At 31.9% G+C, this 15,077-nt stretch overlaps 1 protein-coding gene across 1 annotated transcript in view; it reads right to left on the reverse strand.

Moving 5' to 3' along the window:
* Positions 1-15,077, reverse strand: part of LOC149417539 (potassium voltage-gated channel subfamily KQT member 1-like) — a 297,602-nt gene that overhangs the window by 84,753 nt on the left and 197,772 nt on the right. The window lies entirely within an intron of this gene.

Consider the following 15,077-nt stretch of genomic DNA (forward strand, 5'->3'; position numbering starts at 1 on the left):
TAAATTATGATATTAAAATAAGTTGTTCTTGACGAGCTTTTTTAAGAACTATTTTTTTAGATATCATTAAAAACGAGTGACGACTTCGGCATGCACAAATAAATTGTATAAAATTTCAATTTCGTAATCTGAATTAAATTATATATTTAACTGAAAATATACAGAAATAGTTGTTTTAACTGTGGTATTTAAAAAAAAACAAGAGTGTTGAATATGTGGCGTTGAGGTATGATGAATGTTTGTATTAGAGGAAGAGTGAGAGCAGAAAAATACCATAGGTGAAACCTTATACCACAGGAAAACAAAAATCGACTGAAATTTGTCCAGTTTTAACTTAAGCGTCTGCAATTCATCTGTCTGTGCATTTATTTTTACTTTCTGTATATTTTCTTTCAAAAATCTCCCGCTTTCATTTTCTTATTCAAGTAAGCCTTACTTTGACTAGATGGTTAACTTTGACTAGGTGCCTTTCTTTAACCAGTTGGCTAACTTTGACTAGGTGGCTAACTTTAACCAGGTGGCTCTCTTTAACTAGGTGGCTAACTTAATTAATTTTTTGTTTTGATTTGTTAAACAAGAGGAAATTAGAAACATACTCGCCTGGACGCGACGTCTACTTCACAGAACTACTAGTACATATTGTTTAATTGAGGAAAGGGGATGTTGGAGATATTTACTGTCCACTGTCCAGTACACGTGAGATTATATAGAAGTTGTATGGATTGAAGATGTAAACGAAGCAAGAATAACGTACAGATACAGAATTGTATCACAAGTGTTTCACTGTGGGGGAACTAGTTTCAAAATTTGAAATTCCGTTTGCTTCAATAACCTCTTTCTCTTGACCGTTTGAGTGCCAAAAAAATTCATACAGTTGCTTGTAAAATGCTACCAAAAAAAAATATTTTTTATGAAGCTATATATTTTTTTAAAACCCCATAAATTCGTTGAATTTTCAAGGATTTCGATGATTTTTTTGGTGTTTTATTAAAGAATATTGGTTTAGAATCACGCGGAGAAGGATCCCGAAGTCCGAAAAAATGAGAATTTTACGTACAGACGTACGCGCGAATCAGAACACGACTGACGCAATCGACGGAAATCGACGATCGGCAATCTTCGTTAAAACACGAATCGACGAAAATCAACGATTGGCACCCAAACGGTTAATATTTGTTAATGACGCGATAGCATTTAAAAAATAACCTAATAGGTTTTTTAAACTGTTTTGTTGGCTTACTACAATCTTAGCCAAACATCAACATGATTACTGGTTCTGCTATCATCAGAACATACAGGTGATGAGGTAGCGGAAAGACAGAAAAAAACCCTGCGTAATCTACCAAAAGAGCCAGCAGACTTGATGGCTTGTAATAATAAACTCTATATTGAAAAGTGGGTCACTTCCCAAAGGTGGACGGAATAGGAGATAACAACCGGAATGAGTAAATCCAAATTGCTCATAGACGGTATAAGCTCCAGGCGGGTCGGGCACTGCTCAATATGGACGTGTGCTCCCCGAGGGAGACATTAGACCTGTGGATTTCGAACTAGACTATTGTGCCAATTAAAAAAAACTATAGCACCGCTATCGTTGGCAACTGTCAACTGTTGAATATAACTGTTTGTGATAACGGCAACGTTGACCAGAACACTAACATAAATTTAAAAAAAATTAACTTTTAACTTGCCACCGTCGGAATCGTGTTGAATCATATGTGTTTATATTGATATTATCAATTAATATCCAACTGATGACACAAGTTTTCGTCAATAGCATTGGAAGTTGACGGCATCTAGCTGTTATTTCCAGCACGTTATATATTCAGTACGTATGTACTAGACATTGCCACCTCAGGAGATAAAATTGCCTATTGGTAGAATAAAGCAGGTCAGAATGCAAAAATTATAATTAATGAAAATAAGCCTCGCGGAAAGTTCAATTTCTTAGGTCTAGAGTAAATTCGACTATAGGTCGGTTCAATATGGGGGCCACGCGCAATATATTTTTGTGGACGCCTTCTTTACTAGCGTCGTTAAGATTTCCACTTTATTTTAGAGTGTTTGCTACGGAAAATTCGACCGTAGGTCTGTCCAATAAACGATAACAGTTGATAAGATTCCGACATTATTTAAGGGTATTGTGTCGTTTGAAATAGTTAATTACTTAGCAACGCAATTAGTACTTAACTGTTTCAATTGAGTTCAATATAACTCAAAAGAAGTGTTAGAAAATATCGCACAAAGCACAAGTGCAGAGTGAAAGGGTGACCGAGTATGTCATCAAAAAGTCATATGAAATCATGAAAGTGATGAAACAAAAACTAGGTTAAATAGGTTACGTAGGTAACTATTAAACCTAGTTTTTGTTTCATCACTTTTCATGACTCTATATCACTTTTAGGAGGTGTGTTGAATTTGAATTGTCATTTTCATGAAATATACATATGGTAACGATAAGCAGGCCTGGTCCTGAACCAAACTGGCGTGAGTAAAATTTTGGCGCCCCTTGTCGAAATCATTAGACTAGTAGATATTCACATTTGAATTTTTGTGTAGCACCGTTTTTATGAAATATAATCTCAAGGAGATGTTAGGTGGTAGGTATTATTAGCGCTTAAACGCCTTGGTAATTCGGCATCCGGAGCGGATTGCTTCAATTGCTCCCGCATAGAGTCATAAGGTAGGCTTCATCCTGGTGAAGAGAATGAAGACAAAGTTCTTCACGTGACTTTTCTTGTAGGGTTTGTAAAAGTAGAAGTTTATGTACCACCTCGACGAACAACTCTGGCCAATTGACCTGTAAAATAGTACCACAGGTGCAGTGGACTCAAACATCTTTGGGTGTGCAACAAATTCAGCTACCGATTAGATCTTTACCGTGCAGCACAACGGGAGTTTGCGCGACGCAATGTACATATCACTAAAATCTCAAATGTTTCTAGAGGGATCCCCACGGATGTACAATATTTGTATTTAAGATTAATGAAAATAGTACCTAAACATTAATTTTTTTTATTTAAAATGGTGTCAAAATTTTATAAAAGTTTTTCGACTATAAAATTAGCGATAAGCACCAAATTTTATTTTTCTAGGCGATGAATTAGTAATTTCCCTATAAATCGTACAGAAAAAAATGAGATTTTAGTAACACGTTCATCAGAAATAATTAAAATAAACCCCATGGAAAAATATTGCTTTTGTAGGCCTGTTATGGCAAAGTCGACCGTAGGTCCATCCATTACACTGGGCCGCGCGCCGAATATTGTTTTTAAACGACTTCATCACTTATGTCGTTAAGATTCCCACATTATTTTAAAGATTTGATAGGGGAAATTCAACAGCAGGTCTGTTCAGTACACCAGGGCCTCGCGTCGCATATTTCTATGCACGGCTGCTTTACTTACGTCATTAAGATTCTGGCTTTATTTTACGGTATTGTCTCGTCCTAACATTGAACATTATAAATTCTTTTAATAGCTTAATTAACTTAATTGATTTTATTATCAAATGTAATTTACGTCATACGAGTATTGGTGATGATCTGGCTTGTAAGCTACACAGACCATCAGGAAATAATTAATTCCCTATGAAAAAATGGGTTGGTTACAAAATTCACTCTTCAGAAAACGTAACAAATTATAATCCAGCCACCAAATACATAAAAACAGAAGACTCACCGAATATATCACACGCATTGAGTTTTGCAGCGATTCTTTAATCTCCAAATTCGACAGCGGACGGCAATCAGCACACCTGTCCACTATTTTTTAATTTTAATTTTCAAATTTTAATTTCAAACTAATTTAAAGCTACTGCTTCTCCAAGTATGTTTCACTAGTTCACAGTTTAAAATATATATAGTTACGAAACTTAATCCATTTTACTATAAAATAACCCTGTATTATAATGGTTCACGGCATAACTACCTTGTTACTATTATCTATGCTTATGTTACTGTTGGGCGGCATCACATAAACACGCAAGTAGTTACATCCAGTAAATAATTCATTGCATCTATGCAAATAACGTGAAACTAGTAACTGAATATTGTGTGGGTTTTAGGCGTTATGCCCTCTGGGTCAATATTAGGATTCCTCGAGTAAGTCTATACACCGGGTGCTGGGTTTACACAAAGCGGAACAAAACACGCAATCACTAATGCCCCGGGGCTGGAATCAATCATCAGTTCTAATTGGGACCGGTATTGAGCCGAGGTGAATACCGCAGCATTTGGGAACAACGTGAATGAGTTATATTGCTATAACGAGTTTGGTGCAATGCTGATGCACGGAGAAAACTCATTGAAATATTCGTTTTCATGTTAAAAGTGGGACTGCAGGCCTCGAACGAGTGAGTTGAGAGAGTTCCTAACAAAGAATCAGCTATAAGCGAGTGTTTTATGAGGACGTTGGAACACGTGTTAATTAAAATACTGATATCGACAAACTGATATTGTTGCATACCTTTTTTAGGAAAAGAACACGTGTTCTGGATATATTCTGAATGACTAAAATTTTATCAGGAAATCACTTTTATAACAGGATCATTTTTCTCCGCGTTAGAATATAAAGACTATGAATTATAATAATTAATTATTGATGACAATATTAGCGATTTCTAAACGAAAATCTGAAACACTTTCTTCGGACTTTCTGTGTCCCGGAAAGACAAGGGTCCTGGGTTCGTGTCCTAGATGTAACCATATCCTTTTCTGATTTTTCTGTTTCAGATTTTCGTTTAGAAATCGCTAATATTGTCTTCAATAATTAAATATTACAATTTGAGGTTTTACTCAATAAAGTTATTCCGAAAAATAAATATTATAATAATTAGTAGGAAAGTGTACTTAATGTATAAATAATATAAAGTAACCGGGGTAAAGTGCAGTAACCTCAGGATGTGATTCTATATGATTACTTACTACTTCCTCTGACCAAATCTTTAATAATCTAAATATCATGCCACTTAACTCTATGCCAAAACCACACATCCCTCTTATTCTCTCCTATGTTTATACTTACAAAAATAATACACATGATCTATTAACCAACATAGATCCTCCAATCAAAGATACCGCAACAAGCAAATACGAACACAATTAGGGGACTTACGATCACAGGGGCCTAACTACAAAAACGGGCGTTTTGACTTAAGCTTTCGGTAATACCATAATCATATTTATTAGTGACACGAAGCTCTATCTCGTACAATACAGCTGTTTAAGAGATACATTTGTGCTTATCAGTTGGGCCTAATGTTTCGCGTATGAGCATGCCAATCTTTATTTGCGGTTATCTCAAAACTATGTTTTTGTAGATAGGCCCCTGTGATCCTAAAACCTCGATTTAGACATAGAAATTTAATATACTATGGCATAAAGCTTTAATCTCCTACAAAAAAAAACTAACAATATCAATATACTAAAATATTTGAATTTGACATCTTAAAACATTGGATCTGGTATACAGGGAGACCGATAAGTAAAATATTGCATCCAAACACAGACTGATTGAAGTGAGACAACTTGTGTAAAATCAAAGTAATATAAGTATAATAAAAAAAAACTATCTGTGCTTTTAGATATTAAATGTTAAGTATTATGAAATGCAACAAAATTCTAGCAAATATCTTAACTAGTGTAATAGGTATTAGATTATATTGTATTGTAAATTGAGTACGGAAAATGTAACATGGATTTTCCTAGCAAGGGAAATCCCAGAGGGGAAAACATTATGAAACACTAGCTGACGTGTATCAGGGGTTGGTCGACTTTTTTCTACTTTCAATAAATATAATATCCATGTATTATATATATAATCCTTCCAGAAGAAATTCTCTAAATGGTAGTGAAAACTCTATCAAAATCCGTTGCGCAGTTTAGAAGAACTATTTAGTTCATAATAATCTGGGATGTTCCCGAACGTTCCAGACTATTCCCGAACATTCCACAACATTTCAGAATATTCTAGGATGTTCTGAATGTTGAGGAATACTCTCGAACGCCCTTCAGGTAAAAATGGGAACCTTTTTTATGGATGTAGGATAGAGGGCTACCACACCATATAACTCCATTGATCGTACCAGGACTCGTTTTTCAGTTTTAGCGGCACGCCCATTGTACACTTACTTTTATAATATTTATTTATTACTATGTAAATACGACGTAAATTAATAGTATGTAGGTACTAGCATGAAAAAATGATAAATAACTGTGTTAAAAAAAAATTTAAGAAATTTTTGTTTTTGTTATATTATGTTTATGTTGTACAATCATCTGTATATTTATATTCACTCATTTTCTGTATTTGTTTGTCCATTTCGTAGTTTTGTTTACAAAAAAATGTAAATATTTTTAAGAATAAATGTAAATTTTGTATTGCACAAATAAATTTAAAAAAATTAATATTTTATATAAAGTTGATAATTTTTACATTATTTTATATCTTGCTACATAGCAATACCAATAAGAGGTAAGACTTAAAATTTTGAAACGGGAGGAATTTACAAAATGTAATTGGAGGTATTATATTGGTTTTAAATTTTGTTATAATTGTTTAAGAGTTAAAGGGGTGCCACTGTAAAACTTCAGAGAAATTAAGTTTAGTTCTTAAATTGTGTCTCAGAGCTTAAGAAATTAGATACATAAGTTTTACATGGGTTAATGCTTATTCCGTGACAAACCAAAAGTTGGTAGTGGCCGGAAACAAAACGGGAAGTGTCTCGGATAAGCACATCCAATTTTTATTTATATGAGATACTTTATTAACTTTTTATAAAAGACTAAATATACGAAATTCTGCCAAAAATATTGGAAAAATTAGTTGCAAGATAATATTGTTAATTCTAAATTTGAAATATGAGATATGACAAAAATGACACATAATAGTTTGGTCCCAGTAGTCGAGTGGTTAAAGACGTTGTCCCTGTAAAACAGAGATTCTTGGTTCGATTCCCAGTTGAGACCGTTATTTTATTTTTATTTTACTGTGTCCTGTTCTGATTTATGTTACTTAGGTATTATCTTCATCTTTAATAATAATTATTGAATTAAGTTTATTTTCTGGGCGCTAGGTGTGGCTTAGTGCAAACGTGAAAACTCTAATTTTTTATTAGTTGTTGTTTATGTTCCATGGATGCAGGTCAGACATAGATGTGCTACGTTGCCACTCTTCACTCAAGGTGTATTTATCGAGTAATTTCGATCTTACACAAAGATTTTTATTGGGTATGACTTTAAAAATACCTAAATCAGGTCACCAGACACGGTCAAAGCCATTTACGTACTACTACATATTTGAATATATAGATTTGAACCCGCAACCTTTTGATTCGTAGTCGAGGTTCTCAACCGCTCGAGCATGCTATAATTATACGCGTATAATTATTTTTGAATGAAGTCACAGCCTTAATTTGTTTGTGAAATAATCAGGACAAGTTTTCAAGAAGTGTCTAACCCATTTCCATAAAATGACTTGAGATTATAGTTGGAGATGTTGAGACTTGTACAACAGGCACAATAATTAATTCAACCTACTCTGGCAACACTTCTTAGAGAACTAAATGCGTCAATCAATCTCAATAATTATTATATTCGATAACCTAAATTCAAGCCAGTACAGCAAATGGTACACCCCTCAGACTTGGCAACCGGGAGCGGACCCGGGTATCTATCCCAGAGTCTCTACCACGAATTACTCGCTATGCGCCATCTACGAACGAAAATCTCTACGACTTTTGTCATAAGTTCTATATTTATACATTCTTGAGTGTCGCACGGTTGAAGAGATGACTGTGTTGGCAACCCTGTGAATATTGTCTATGTTTCCGATGTGTTTGAGGTTTCTATGGAGTTAATTTGAAATGTCAAAAACAAACCGTTGCCGCGTCGTTCTGTCAACGTTTTTATTTGCTACCGCACTTTTTCTGAAATGAATGGCGGTGGTGGATACATATCGAAATGCCAGAAAAATGGTTCAAACAACTTTGCAGAACTAAACGAATCCGATACCAACTTCGAAAAGCGCGCGGGAAACGATCTTTTTTTTGTGTAAGGCAATTCACCAGGATGCAATGAGACTTTGACAGTTTTGCCGATCTCTACTGCTTCGACCCACTCGTTGTTTAAGTCGAATGAATTTTGACGTATGGCGTGTAGTATGTACTTTCGGTGAGACTCAAGAATAACCAGTGTATGTACTTTCAGCGGAAATTGCGAGCGATCGAGACTGGGGAATAGATACCCTGGACTATTAAAAAAATCAAATGTTATTAGGTACATATTGTGTTTAGCAACTAGATCCGAATAACCAGGTACTTTCCTCTTACTCATAACCTTCATTCTCACAGCACACCCCAATTGTGGACACAATAGTCCTACTGGCTTCGGGTGGTTGGGACTCTTGAGTGGTGTACACATAACTTATTTTTTAAATAATGAATGTGCGATACGGGCATGAAACCAAAACCACCTCAACCCAGGCCAGGATACAGATCAAGTTCACCTCTTATTTACGTATACAAGATCCTCCTACACAATTATGCTGTATGTTACTTTAGTAGTTCGGTGAATAGTAGGCCTAACGTACAAAAAAATTGCTTCTAATTTCATATTATTTAATAAATCTGTACCAAAATTTTCTATGAAATCATAAGATTAAATACCTATCTAATGAATTACAAACAATATATTTAACATGTTTTGTTTTTAATTTCAAATAATGAATTATACAATATATCCAAGGAAACTTCCCTATCTCATTGACATTTTTTTTATAATAATAATACTAGAAAATGCTAATATCAAAGTAAAAATAAATAGAGAAGAATCTTTATTGATTCTAATTAATAAATATTTAGACATACGAAATGGAAAACGGTGGAGTTGAAACAGGCCTTTGCTACTCTTAAACTAACTACTTAATAGTTAGTAACTATATGTTTTATATAGTATAAATATACCTATATACTAATATTATTTTTATTACATATAATTAAAAAAAAAATTAAATACTTTTTCCAACACAGCAAACTCATTTTGTGGCACCATTTTAAGTGAAATTAATAAAATACTTCGTTTTTACCACTTTTATTGTTTATTACCAACACGTTTCATGAGCAACGCTCACTTCTTCAGGGTTTTTTTAATAATACTAATTATAAATAATAGACATAAACAATGGTGTCAATAGATAAATAATAGACAATGGTGTCATTAAAAAATATTCAATGAGAATTTGTACCCGCTAATCCGATGTCAGCGAGAGATTAGTTCAACAATATTTTATGTATTCAACTATACTGCTACAACTAAGTAAAATGCATAAAAAGTGCCAAAATGCCGTCGTGTGTAATGAGAAATGGTTTGCTTTAAAAATTTAATAATAAGGTAATATTTGTATAGCGCAGTTTTGTGTTATTTCATTTCAAGTGCGCTTAAAACTATAACAAAATTAAAAATAATCCTACAGTGCTCCTTACAAAATATTGATAAAATAATGTTAGATAAAGAATATGCAGTATACGAGTATACAAGATAATAAAAAGAGAACAAAAATTAACAATAATAGTGCTGTTATAGCACAGAACAATATTAGTAGAAAGTAACGGTGCTATTATAGCACAAATAAGAATGTCGAAAAATCCTGTGTTAAATTTAATACAATGTTATGGATAACATAGGAAAACGAGACAAAATTCATAAACAAATTAAAAACAAATTCAATTTAGACCGCAGAACGGGTATTATTTATTGAATAAGTGAATCTACCTGGCTATTCAGATTTGGTCACCAAACACGGCTAAAGCCATTTCAAGCAACGTTTCAATTCTGAATGGTGGTCTTACACCAGGCGATACTGAGAGTATCTTTTACTATGGAACGTACCGCGCATATACCATACGTATATTAATTCATTAATTGTGAATAACACAAATTAACCAAATAAAATTTACTTGCCCACTCCGGGATTCGATCCCGCAAACTTCGAGTCGAGAGTTTTACAGTATAGTGTACAGAAAAGCATAACCTAAGCCAGTGGCCGTTTGGCTTGAATAACTGAAACCGATTTATACGTTGAATATTGGCTTATGGACATGGGAAGAGTCGATAGCGAACTCATGCTAACACAAACTCACATACCTAATAGGTTACATTTTTTTTTTCTCTTTTTCTTTTTGTACTTATTTAAGTACTTTGATATAAAAAAAACAAATTCCTGTAATATCGAAAAATCTGTTTTTGAAAAAATAAGTAAATACACAGATTTAGGAAATGAGTTCAAAAGAATTTGGCATTCTCACTATAAAAATATTACCATTTGTAATCGAAAAATATCAAAAAATTTATATATGAAAATGCAAAAGTCAGTCATTGTAAATACATGTAGGATTACAAAATATTATCATATTATTAATATTTAATTTTAAAAAATATGGTATAATATCATATAATTTAATAATAATAATATTTTAATATATTATAATTATAATATATATTTTAATAATTATCAAATCTACAATCAAATAGATTAGACCATAGTAGTATTAAAAATGATATTAGGATTAAATTTCAAACTAGGATAAGGAAAATTTTAAAATGCAATCTATCTGCTAAAAATTTAGTAAAAGCAATAAATACTTGGGCAATACCTCTATTAACGTACTCATTTGGCATAATTAAATGGTCTAATACAGATTTAGATAACTTAGAAAGATTAATTAGAACTACGCTAACAAAGTTTAATTGCCATCATCCAAATTCAGCTATAGAACGAGTTAATTTACCTAGAAATTTAGGAGGTAGAGGTATAGTCAAAATAACTTCTTTGAAACATAATCAGGTAGAAATGCTAAGAACTTTTTTCCATAGGAAAGCTCATAGCTCAGAAATGCACAAAATAATTTGCAAGGCAGATAGAAATATTACACCTTTAAATTTATACGATGAGAATGCCAACATTTTTATAAATCCCAACCAGGAATTATTAGATTCCTGGTCAAATAAAATTTTACACGCAAAACACTTCAATTATCTCAACCAAACGTATGTTGACAAAATTAAGTCAAACAAATGGTTGAGTATTGGAGAGTTGAGCGCAGAAATAGAAGGATTTATGCTTGCAATTCAGGATAGAGTCATTAATACTAAAAATTATAGAAAGCATATAATCAAAGATACAAATCAAATTGATGATTTGTGTAGAAAATGTTTGGCTTTTCCGGAAACTATAGAACATATTATATCGGGATGTTCTATATTAGTACCGTCCGAGTATACATTTAGGCACAATCAAGTTTTAAAAATAATTCACCAAAATTTGGTAATTAAACATAACTTGATTGACTGCCGTAATGTAGTACCATATTATGAATACGAACCAAATTCATTTTTAGAAAACGAATTTTATAAAATATATTATGATAAAACTATACTAACAGACCGAGCGATTAGTCATAATAGACCCGATATAGTTTTACATGACAAAATTAAAAAAATAACTTATATCATTGATGTTGCTATTCCAAATTCCTGTAATATTCAAAAATCTGTTAGTGAAAAAATAAGAAAATACACAGATTTAGGAAATGAAATAAAAAGAATTTGGCATTCTCAGACTATAAAAATATTACCATTCGTTATTTCGGCTACTGGCATTATACCTAGCTCTCTAATTAAAAATTTAGGCGTATTAGATCTATCAAAAAATTTATATATAAAGATGCAAAAGTCGGTCATTTTGAATACATGTAGGATAACAAAAGATTTTTTAAATATTTATGTTGAGGGATCAGTAGGATTTATAGGCCCTGTTAGAAGTTCTACCGAGCCGAACCCTCTGATATGAAAATATCTGGAGACGGTGAATTTTTTTTCCCATTTGATATCTGGTGATTTGACATGTTGTTGTTCTTGTATTGTTTTGTATTTATTTTACTTATATAATGCACTTACATAGTGTTGATTGACTAGCTGATCATTTGTGGAAAAGTGAGTGGAAGGGTTAAGTTTTTCCTTTGGGGAAGACTTAACCCGGACAACTAAATCGGAAGTTTAAAAAAATAATAATCATATAATTATAGTCAAATATAATATCAATCATAGAGGTATAGTCAAAATAACTTCTTTGAAACATAATCAGGTAGAAATGCTAAGAACTTTTTTCCATAGGAAAGCTCATAGATCAGAAATGCACAAAATAATTTGTAAGGCAGATATAAATATTACACCTTTAAATTTATACGATGAGAATGCCAACATTTTTATAAATCCCAACCAGGAATTATTAGATTCCTGGTCAAATAAAATTTTACACGCAAAACACTTCAACTATCTCAACCAAACGTATGTTGACAAAATTTCGTCAAACAAATGGTTGAGTATTGAAGAGTTGAGCGCAGAAATAGAAGGATTTATGCTTACCATTCAGGATAGAGTCATTAATACTAAAAATTATAGAAAGCATATAATCAAAGATACAAATCAAATTGATGATTTGTGTAGAAAATGTTTGGCTTTTCCGGAAACTATAGAACATATTATATCGGGATGTTCTATATTAGCACCGTCCGAGTATACATTTAGGCACAATCAAGTTTTAAAAATAATTCACCAAAATTTGGTAATTAAACATAACTTGATTGACTGCCGTAATGTAGTACCATATTATGAATACGAACCAAATTCATTTTTAGAAAACGAATTTTATAAAATATATTATGATAAAACTATACTAACAGATTGAGCGATTAGTCATAATAGACCCGATATAGTTTTACATGACAAAATTAAAAAAAATAACTTATATCATTGATGTCGCTATTCCAAATTCCTGTAATATTCAAAAATCTGTTAGTGAAAAAATAAGAAAATACACAGATTTAGGAAATGAAATAAAAAGAATTTGGCATTCTCAGACTATAAAAATATTACCATTTGTTATTTCGGCTACTAGCATTATACCTAGCTCTCTAATTAAAGATTTAGGCGTATTAGATCTATCAAAAAAATTATATATAAAGATGCAAAAGTCGGTCATTTTGAATACATGTAGGATAACAAAAGATTTTTTAAATATTTATGTTGAGGGATCAGCAGGATTTATAGGCCCTGTTAGAAGTTCTACCGAGCCGAACCCTCTGATATGAAAATATCTGGAGTCGGTGAATTATTTTCCCATTTGATCTCTGGTGAGTTGACGTGTTGTTCTTGTATTGTTTTGTATTTATTTTACTTATATAATGCACTTACATAATGTTGATTGACTAGATGATCATTTGTGGAAAAGTGAGTGGAAGGGTTAAGTTTTTCCTTTGGGGAAGATTTAACCCGGACAACTAAATCGGAAATTTGTAGTATAAAATAAATAATAACTTAATAATATAATCGGTTTGAAATAAACAATAAACAATAACCAAGACTCCCACCATGATAGGGCCATCTGTTGGGATATTTAAAAGAAGCTTTTAGTTCGATGTTCTACCGTATTAAAAATTTCAAATAGGCGCCATCGGACGGCCTATTTTAATAGTTATTTAAAAATCTAAGTGTTCTTTCTTAAATTGTAGTATAAAAAATATTAAATTAACTTTAAAAAATTGAAAAATATAATACCAATAATTTATCGTTTAGTTTTGTTAAATAAACGTATCCAAAGTTTTATAATCTGCATTTTAAAAACAAGTACAATTAGTGTTTATGAAAAAATTAAACTACGAACCTGTTTTATTTTATTTTTTTGTTTTTTTTTTCGATATTCAGCCTTTAATAGTATTTTTTAAAACGCACGTATTACGGTCTGAAAAAGGTCATATTTTCGATTTGATTTTGATAATTACTAAGCCTATGTTATCGATTTGCTTAATAATATTATCATTATTTTAATTTAATAAAAAACTACACTCGGCCTTAATATCTTTTAAAAGAAAATATTTATATAAGACGAACACTTAGAACTATATGCAATCAGCTATGAATTTAAAAATTCATTGCATAAGGTTCCCACTACATTTATATAACGCCATTCTACGATAAGGCCACATATGTTGTACTAAAATACTCTAAACCAGTTTGAACCTCAAAATCAAACAATGTTAAATAGATTATGAGAATTCGCCTTGCAAACTTTGACACCTCAGAACATGGTAAGACGACGTTAGAACTCTATCCAACCAAAATAACTACACTGCGCCTCGTAATAACGATCAACTGTCAGATACAAACAAAATGGCGATTGCAAAAGTTCATAGTGAATTAAGAACCGTGTAAAATAAACGGATGCTTCAAAAGCTCGATGTTAGAACTTCGCTGTACAAAAATCTACGGAAATACAACACAGCTGGCTCTGAAAATTGTTTCGGTTCGTTTCGAAATGGTTTTACATGCAAAAACGATTTTTGAAAATGTGTGAAACCTTTTGGTTCTTCTTTTTGTGTATTTACACTGTATTTCCTAACTGACATACATTCATAATAATTGCAATTTCATCTTAAGACGAACTTCAAAATGAGTCAAAATTTCTCTATTAACCTAAGGACGGGTTGTTTCGGAGAATTTGAACAATTCTTCAAATTTCAAAGTTAATTTTCAAGTTTTGGGAAAGATTTTTTCAAGTTCTGTTTTTATTTCAGTTAATTCAAGCAATTAGCCTATAATGATATAGTAAGAGAAGTTGAATAGGACTTTCACAAAACCCTAAAATTGTTGAAATTCTCCGAAACAACCCGTCCTAAGTATTCTGGACATACTATGAGAGTGCTTTGTATTTATTAGACACTAAAAAACACAATTACAGAATGACTGTCCAACTCGGAAATTTTCCCGTTTCAGGACAATCAAATTGATAGGTTTAGTTCATGTGAAGTAGGTAATGTAACACAAATAAATAACAATAAATTCACAACATTGTGGAAATTACTTTCATTTTTACAATATATGATATAAGTTAGATAAGAACCTTAATATTTTCACTGTTTCTATGATGTGTAGTAATATATGTGAAAGAATTATTATTTTAACTAATTTAAGAGGTGTTTATAATACAAATTATTTGAGTTTGTGAAGTGTGGTGGGAATTCTA

Source organism: Hesperophylax consimilis, chromosome 15, assembly GCF_061612785.1.
Source record: "Hesperophylax consimilis isolate HC1 chromosome 15, BYU_Hcon_1.0, whole genome shotgun sequence".
NCBI lineage: Eukaryota > Metazoa > Arthropoda > Insecta > Trichoptera > Limnephilidae > Hesperophylax > Hesperophylax consimilis.